The sequence below is a fragment of the Pseudophryne corroboree genome, chromosome 10 (genome assembly GCF_028390025.1).
Source record: "Pseudophryne corroboree isolate aPseCor3 chromosome 10, aPseCor3.hap2, whole genome shotgun sequence".
NCBI lineage: Eukaryota > Metazoa > Chordata > Amphibia > Anura > Myobatrachidae > Pseudophryne > Pseudophryne corroboree.
The window spans coordinates 33,795,427-33,804,630 of NC_086453.1; the positions used below are offsets into that span (position 1 = coordinate 33,795,427).

The following is a 9,204-nucleotide window of genomic DNA, read 5'->3' on the forward strand; positions in this document are numbered from 1 at the left end:
CTCAAAATACGTTGCAACAGGTGGTCGATCAGGTGCAGGTCCTGACTCGTCAATTTAGTGATTTGTCCATTAAAATGCACACCTCGCAGGCCGCTGGCGGAGCTCCCGCAGCAGCAGCAGCAACTTCAGGGGTTAAGGAGCCGAAAGTAAATCTCCCGGATCGTTTTTCTGGAGATCGCTCGCAGTTCTTTTGTTTCAGGGAGAGCTGCAAGCTATATTTCCAGCTTAGGCCTCAGTCTTCTGGGTCAGAGATTCAGCGGGTGGGCATAGTGATTTCCTTGCTACAAGGAGACCCACAGGTCTGGGCATATGGGTTGCAGCCTGACTGTCCGTCGCTTAAAAGTGTTGATGCTTTTTTTACGGCACTGGGCATGTTGTATGATGACCCTGACAAAACGGCCTCAGCCGAGGCTCAGATTTCGATCCTTAAGCAAGGGCGAAGGCCAGTTGAGGTTTACTGTACGGAGTTTCGGAGGTTGGCCCATGATACCCAGTGGAATGACCCAGCCCTGAGACACCAGTACCGAAGAGGTCTTTCTAACCAGATAAAAGACCAACTGGTACAATATCCCTTGCCTGATAGCTTGGATCAGCTTATGCAGTTATCCATCCGGGTTGATAGACGGCTGAGAGAGCGTAAGCTTGAAAGGGAGACCGAGGTTTCCTTCCTTCCCAAGGGAACCTCAGACTCTGAGGAATTTTCCGAGGAGCCTATGCAGATTGGGGCTACCCGCCTCTCCTCGCGTGAGAAGACGCGGAGGAGACAGCAGGGGTTGTGTTTGTACTGTGGGAATAAGGGTCATGTGGTAGTATCATGCCCAGAAAAGCCGGAAAACTTCAGGGCCTGAGGGTGATGGGAAATATCCTGTCAGGCCAGAAGTCAGAATTTCCCAAGAAGACTTTTATCATTCCGGTAACCTTGAAGATCCTCGGTCAAACTGTCAAGACTGAGGCCTTTGTGGACAGTGGGGCCGACGGGGTTTTTATGGACCGCCAATTCGCCCTGAAACACTCTGTTTCCTTAGTACCCTTGGCGTCGGAAATTGAAATTTGTGGGTTAAACGGGGAACCATTATCCCAGGGTAAAATTACCTCTTGTACTAGCCAGATTTCTTTGTTTATTGGAGCCACACACTCTGAAAAATTGTCCTTTTATGTGACTGTCTGTACTTTTGCCCCAATGGTGTTGGGGTTACCCTGGTTAAGGGCCCACAATCCTCAATTTGACTGGGTCTCTGGGGAGATTCTTAGTTGGGGTACTGATTGTTTCAGGAGTTGCTTGAGCCTTCCAGTCAGGCTCTCGCAGCTAAGTTTGCCAGGATTGCCAGGGTGTTATGCAGATTTTGCGGACGTGTTCTCCAAAAAAGTTGCAGAGGTACTACCTCCCCATCGCCCGTATGACTGTGCCATTAATTTGTTGCCGAATGCTAAGCTTCCCAAGAGCAGGTTGTACTCCCTGTCACGTCCTGAGACTCAGGCTATGGCAGAGTACATTCAGGAGAACTTGGCTAAAGGATTTATCAGACCTTCACAGTCTCCAGTTGGGTCGGGGTTCTTCTTCGTGGGTAAAAAGGATGGTTCATTGCGACCCTGCATCGACTTCAGGGAATTGAACCGTATCACGATTAAAAACTCATACCCACTGCCTCTCATTTCGGTCTTGTTTGACCAGCTTCGTACTGCCACCATTTTTTCTAAGATTGACCTACGCGGTGCGTACAATCTAATCCGAATAAGAGAGGGGGATGAATGGAAGACTGCCTTTAATACTCACTCAGGGCATTATGAATATTTGGTGATGCCTTTTGGGCTCTGTAATGCCCCGGCAGTCTTCCAGGATTTCATGAACGATGTGCTCAGGGAATATTTGGATAGATTCTTGGTCGTATACTTAGATGACATCCTAATCTTCTCCCATTCCCTGGAGGAACATCGGAAGCATGTACGCTTAGTCCTCCAGAAACTCAGAGACCACCGGCTTGGGGCGAAGCTGGAGAAGTGCGAATTTGAAGTTCAGCAAATCGCATTTCTAGGATATATTATCTCCCCAGAGGGTTTCCAAATGGAGGGTTCCAAGGTACAGGCAGTCCTGGATTGGGTGCAGCCCACTAGTTTGAAGGCGCTTCAGCGTTTCCTGGGCTTTGCAAATTTTTATAGACGATTTATCGCTGGATTTTCGTCTATAGTGGCGCCCTTGGTGGCACTCACTAAGAAAGGGGCGGATGTTGCTCACTGGTCTCGTGAGGCCAAATCGGCTTTTGCCCGTCTCAAAAGGGCATTTGTCTCGGCCAAAGTGCTGCGACACCCAGATCCAGAGCGTCCTTTTGTGGTGGAGGTGGATGCCTCTGAGATGGGTATTGGGGCAGTGCTCTCTCAGATGGGAGTGTCTGATAATCGCCTTCATCCCTGTGCTTACTTTTCCCGTAAATTTTCGCCTGCCGAGATGAATTATGACGTGGGTAACCGGGAATTGTTGGCTATTAAGGATGCACTCGAGGAGTGGAGACACTGGCTTGAGGGGGCTAAGTTTGTGGTCTCAATTCTCACCGACCATAAGAATTTGGCATATTTAGAGTCAGCAAAGCGTCTCAATGCCAGGCAGGCACGATGGGCTTTGTTTTTTGCTCGCTTTAATTTTTTGATAACATATCGCCCTGGGTCAAAAAACATCAAGGCTGATGCGCTCTCGCGGAGTTTTGCTCCAATCCAAGAGACCACCGAGGAGCCGTTGCCCATTGTGTCCCCCTCATGTATTAAAGTGGGCATTACCCAGGACCTCTTGTCATTAGTCCTTAGAGCACAGGAGCAGGCTCCTCCAGACCTTCCGGTAGGTCTTTTGTTTGTGCCTCCTAGGTTAAGACAGCGAGTGTTCCTGGAATTCCATGCCAAGAAGTCGGCAGGTCACCCGGGTATTGCCAGAACTCGGGAGTTGCTATCTAGGGCGGTGTGGTGGCCCTCGGTGGCTAAGGATGTGGATCAGTGGGTTCGGGCATGTGACATCTGTGCCCGAAATAAGACTCCTAGAGGGGTTCCTGTTGGCCCATTGCATCCACTCTCTATTCCATCTAAGCCATGGACCCACATTTCAATGGATTTTGTGGTGGACTTGCCCAAATCCTCGGGGATGACAGCCATCTGGGTTGTCGTTGACAGGTTTTCGAAGATGGCGCACTTCGTTCCACTGGTTGGGCTGCCATCGGCCAGACGCCTGTCTGAATTATTTATGCTGCATGTTGTGCGTCTCCACGGGTTGCCACTTGATGTGGTCTCTGACCGCGGATCCCAGTTTGTGGCCAAATTCTGGAGGGCATTTTGTTCCGATCTCCAGATTTCTGTCAGCTTGTCGTCAGGCTACCATCCGCAGTCTAATGGGCAGACTGAAAGGGTGAACCAGTCCTTGGAGCAGTTCCTCAGGTGTTATGTCTCCAAGTGTCAGACTGACTGGGTTGCTCATCTGTCCATGGCGGAGTTTGCCTATAACAACGCGGCTCACTCTGCTACAGGGATCTCTCCTTTCCTTTGTGTGTATGGGCATCATCCTAAAGCCAATTCTTTTGACCCCCTGGACTCCACGCCTGGTGGTTCCTCTGTCGTTTCGGTCCTTAGAGGTATTTGGAGGAAAGTGAAGAAAGCCCTTGTGTCTGTGTCATTAGTGACCAAAAGGGTTTTTGATAAGCGGAAAAGACCCTGCAGCTTCAAATTAGGAGACTTCGTCTGGTTGTCTACCAAGAATTTGAAGTTGAGACAGCCATCTCATAAGTTAGGCCCCCGGTTCATCGGCCCTTATAAGATCACCAGGGTTATCAATCCAGTGGCATTTCAGTTAGATCTGCCCCGTTCTTTGGGTATCAATAAAACATTTCATTGTTCCCTTTTAAAACGGGCGATTAGTAATCCTTCTTCCAGAGGAAGACCTTCCCCTCTTCTGATACGTGGCCAGAGGGAGTTTGTTGTTGAAAGGATTCTTGACTCCAAGATGGTTCGGGGTCGGCTGTCATTTTTGGTGCACTGGAAGGGGTATGGCCCGGAGGAGCGGTCGTGGGTGCGCAGTTGTGATCTTCATGCCCCCAGACTGATACGCTCTTTCTTCTCGCAGTTCCCCGATAAACCCGGTGATAGGGGTTCTTTGACCCCTCGTCAGAGGGGGGGTACTGTTAGGGTCTCCTGCCCTGTGCTGCCACGTCGTCATGGCAACCGGGAGACGAGTGCTAGCGGAATAACCTGAGCGCAGCTGATACTCCAGTTCGGGTCTTTTGCTGTGCAGTGGTTACAGGCAGGGGATCCGGTGCTGGTTTTTGTGCTCACAGTCTGTGAGGTCTGAGTGGGGCGTGGCCAGCACCTGCTTTATAAGGCCTCTTCTCAGATTAAGCAGATGCTGCTGAATCTTTGTTGGTTAGTCAGTTCCTGAAAATTAGCCAGTACTGTGTAGCTTTTGTATTTGTTATTGCTTACTGCAAATAGGCCTGGAGATTTGGTACTACACTCTGCCAATCCAGACCTAGCAGTAAGACTGGAGTCAGTCGTTTAGCCTGCTGTAGTTCTTTTGTTATTATGAGAACCCAGCAGGTTTGTGACTGTACTTTCAGACCTGCATGCTTAATCCTCTCTCACTGTGCAGGGCGTCCATGTGTCAGTTTAGTGGCAGGAAGCTGAACCTGTGCCCTGCAAGTGAGAAATAGGATTGTGGAGACTCTCCTTGTGTCTACTATTCCATCTCTGACCAAGGAGTTTGCTGCCACACCCGTTGGTAACCCTTTAGGGTTTTGCTGTTGCCCTTAGCAACAGCATTTCGGGTTCTCTACGTATTAAAACACAACATCTTGCCTTTTCCATCTGAGCATTTGTAATACTAGGGAGACACCCAGTTTCTTAGCCTCTGGGCTTATCTGTTCACTTTGTGTTGGTTTTGTTACCCTATCACTTTCTGTGTATGTGATGTCATACTTCCCAGTCTGTCTGTTAGTTCATTTGTTTTGCATCCCTCTCTGTTCAGACACCAGTACATTCCTGCAGGCACTGGTGTGCATAACACCAGGTAAGTGAACATGGTCAGCAGGTTGAACAGGTGCCGCGGAGGTTGCGCCAGCCACGTTTTTTTAGGGGGCGTTTAAACTTAAACGCATTGTCTGATGATAGGGTCATACAGATGTTTCGGCTAAATAGAAACAACATTTTCCGTCTGTATGACCTTGTCAAACTGGGCCTAGACCCTGAGACAGCACGCTCTCGCTCTGTCTCAGGCCTGCACAAACTCCTGGCTGTGTTGCACTTTATGGCTACTGGGAGCTTCCAGGCTGTGACAGGCGACGTCATTGGTATCTCCCAGCCCACCTTTTCCAAATATTTGACTCAGGTGAGTTGAAATATACATACACGTCTACATCTAAGTGTTGCTTCTGTTAGGTCTTACAACACAGTATTGTATTGATTACAGATCATGACACTCACCTTATATTTATTAATGTCCACTCAGGTTTTGGATGTCTTGGAACCCCATATAGATGCCTCTATCTGCTTCCCTACCCAGGAGTCGCAGTGGCATGCAGTCAGGGTAGCTTTCTATGAGCTTGCTGGCATGCCCAATGTGCTGGGTGCCATAGATTGCACACACGTTGAGCTGAGACCACCTAGGGGCAGGCAATATATATTTACCAATCGGCATTCTAGCCAATCAACTAATGTCCAGGTGGTTTGTGATGCAAATCTAAAAATTATGAGTGTGGTTGCAGGTTACCCTGGCGGCTGCCATGACTCCTTCATCCTCAGTCAGTCATCCCTCTTTGATAAATTTGAGGACGGACAAATGCCTGATTGCTGGCTGCTGGGTATGTTCCAAGTGTGTTGTGTGTATGTGTGTTAACTTCAAACTCCTGTTTTTTTTTAGGTAATTAATCATCATACACATGTACTAATGTTGCCTATATCTGTTTTTCAGGTGATGGTGGTTATGGCTGCTACTCTTGGCTACTTACTCCATTGTCCCAACCTGATTCTCCTGCTGAACACAGTTACAATCATGCACATAAGTCTACGCGGAATGTGATAGAAAGATGTTTTGGGGTGCTGAAGTCTAGGTTTCGGTGTCTGGATAAATCTGCTGGGCTTTTGTTGTATAGTCCCTCAAAGGTGACTAGGATTGTGTTCTGCTGCTGTTTTCTTCATAATCTGTGTTTGACCCAACATCTTCCACATGTTGATGAAGAAAACAGCCAGCAAGTAGGTGAGTTAGAAGCATCTGGTGACAGTGTGAGTACAGATGTAGGGAGGCAGGTAAGGCAAGAAGTTATTCTGCGTTATTTTACCGGTAAGTATTGTTTATTTTTAACTAACCTTGACTAACCACTTTTATTAAATGTATTGTAGTTGTGAATGTTTGTTTTGTTGCGTTACTGTTTGTTATTTATACTGGTCTGTACATTTATACTGTAATTTGAATTACTTACAGTGTCACTCATTACCCCATTAAACCATACATTGCGTCTTTTAAAATGATTTGCACGGACACAGGCATTTTTGGGAATACAATAGCAAAAAATGTATTGTGTTACAAACATTTCATGCAGCCTTCCTTATTTTTTTTTGTGTGTGCTGGGTGCTGAGGTTTGACCAGGGTCGTTGGCCCGTATTCTGCTGGAGCGTCGAACAGGGTAGGTAACTGGGGTCTGGCTTGGGGTAGTCGTTCCGAAGCTTGAGGTGACTTGTTGGGCTGCCAACACATTAATACTTTGGCTGAGGTTGTGTATGCTCGCATTAAGTTGGTTATTTGTGGCAGTGTTGCTGGCAATAATTCTCGACAAACTTTTGTTCACCACTTGGTTGTGCTGTATTAATTGGATTAGGGCTTGTTGCTGCCACTGTTGCTCATCGATTATTCTTGTCAAATTTGCAAGCATTTGAGTGTTGTCCGCCCTGATTTGCTCCATTGAAGTTGCTATTCTGCCAACCTGAACAATCAGTCTGCCTGATTTCCGACTAATGCGAGGAAGATGATGGGGCAGACTGGCAAGGTGTTGTGTGTGGGTGTTCAGGTAGGCAGAGTTTTGTGCCTGTTGTGTGGCCCAACTGTTCCAAAAGTCAGGGGACATTTGTTGCTGGGGTGGAGTTGGCATCAATTGGGGGGTAACAGATGTTTGCGGTGTTTCTGTTATGTCCTACTGCGGGGTTGGCTGGGTCGGATCAATGGGCTGCAGGTGTAGTGTGAAGGTAGGCTGTTGGTCAGTTTCCTGCTGTGCCTCCTCGACCATGATGGGTGGTTCTGTATGGGGTTGAAAACAGCCACTATTTAGTATAAATATTATTTCTTTGCTTGTCCCAAACATGGCTTACTTAATAATACTCATGTTGAAAATGGGACAGAGTTGGTGTGCTCAAATTAACTAGGAATCTTACCTTTTGAAACACATATGTGCCTTTACAGGCGTGCGCAGAGACTAACTGGCGGGTTCCGCTCCGAACTTCAACCCCTCCACGGCATTATAGTGTTCTCTCACATCCCCTGTCCGGGATATAGACTGCTCACCTGGGTGGGCCAGAGGAGCGGACCAGGTGAGCAATCTATATCCAGGACAGGGGAGGTGAGAGAACACTATAATGGCGTGGAGGGGGAGAAGTTCGGAGCGGATTCCGCAATTCAGTCTCTGTGCACGCCTGTGTGTGTCTTCTAATTTATTAAACTGAATTTTTTTTATTTATTTGTTTGATCACAGACTCTAAGCCATAATGATTTGGGAAACACGAAGATCTTTCGCAATTTTACATTAATGCATTTCAAGATTATGTATGGCCCTTCCTTTTGAGAAACACACACAATGCATTAAATGTTGTTTGTTACACACTCATTAATTGATGAAGCCAGTCAGTGTTGTTTTTTAAATAATAATAATCAATAATCAAAATAAGAAATCTTAAAGAACCATGCAAATGTCTTAAGGTGGCCTATGTTTCGAAATGGTGATGTTGGCCTTGGCAAACATTTGTCTTAAAAATTATTTAATTTTTTTTTTTGTGGTTTTAATATTTTTAATAATAAATGGTTGCTATGGCCAACATCACATCTGAAAATGTAAAAGCAAAACACAACAACTAAAACAAGTGCTTGTTGTTTGACATTAGGGGCAGGAATAAGAAATTACACAAATAAAATTTTATTGACACTACACAAACAATGGTGCAGCTGAAATAACCAGGAGAAGACCTAAGGATTTGACAAGACAATGATATGTTCAAGGTGATGAAGGCACAAGCCAAACAGAGACGTTTTACATTTCTAAAGTTTTTTTTTACCCCTTTTTCTGCATATAACACCTTGCACATATCAGTGGTTTTACAAATCATTATGCCTTATCCAGGTTAATTCATAGACCACACTGTGTTAAACTTTTATGACAATTATCTTTTTTGTTTACTCACCAGACAGCTGAGGTGATTGCGGATCCTCACTTTGTGGACTCGCCAAAATTGCCTGTGGTGGCAGGGGCAAAACTGCGGAGATGCGCCGCCAGGGTGGTGATGATGGAGCCGCAGACTCAGGCTCAACACGACGTGTCTTGGTTGGCCTCATAGCAGAGGCGTAACTAGGGTTTTCGGAGCCCAGGGCAAGATGGAAAATGGCGCCCCCCCCCCCCCTTGAAAAAAAAAACACAAAAAGAAGCATGTGCGCGCGCCAAAAAAATGGGCGTGGCCACACACCAGAAGGGGTGTGGCTACGCTCCAGAAGGGGTGTAGCCACTGAAAATGGCCCACAGTGCCAGTTTCATTGCCCCACGGTGCCAGTTTCATTGCCCCACGGTGCCAGATACATTGCCCCACTCAGTGCCGGATACATTGCCCCACTCAGTGCCGGATACATTGCCCCGCTCAGTGGCGGATACAATGCCCCACTCAGTGGCGGATACAATGCCCCACTCAGTGCCGGATACAATGCCCCACTCAGTGCCGGATACAATGCCCCACTCAGTGCCGGATACATTGCCCCACTCAGTGCCGGATACAATGCCCCACTCAGTGCCGGATACAATGCCCCACTCAGTGCCGGATACATGCCCCGCGGTGCCGGATACATGCCCCACGGTGCCAGATACATGCCCCACAGTGCCAGATACATGCCCCACAGTATGCCCCACAGTGCCAGTTACATGCCCCACAGTGCCAGTTACATGCCCCACAGTGCCAGTTACATGCCCCACAGTGCCATTTACATGCCCC

At 47.4% G+C, this 9,204-nt stretch overlaps 1 long non-coding RNA gene across 1 annotated transcript; it reads right to left on the bottom strand.

The window, feature by feature from the left end:
- Window positions 1-6,510: 6,510 nt before the first annotated feature.
- Window positions 6,511-8,616, bottom strand: LOC134966934 (uncharacterized). The gene is made up of 2 exons (XR_010188745.1): window positions 8,410-8,616; window positions 6,511-7,255 (listed from the first exon to the last, which is right to left on the bottom strand). It is a non-coding gene; the product is annotated as an uncharacterized LOC134966934 (long non-coding RNA).
- Between the last annotated feature and the right edge of the window lie 588 nt (window positions 8,617-9,204).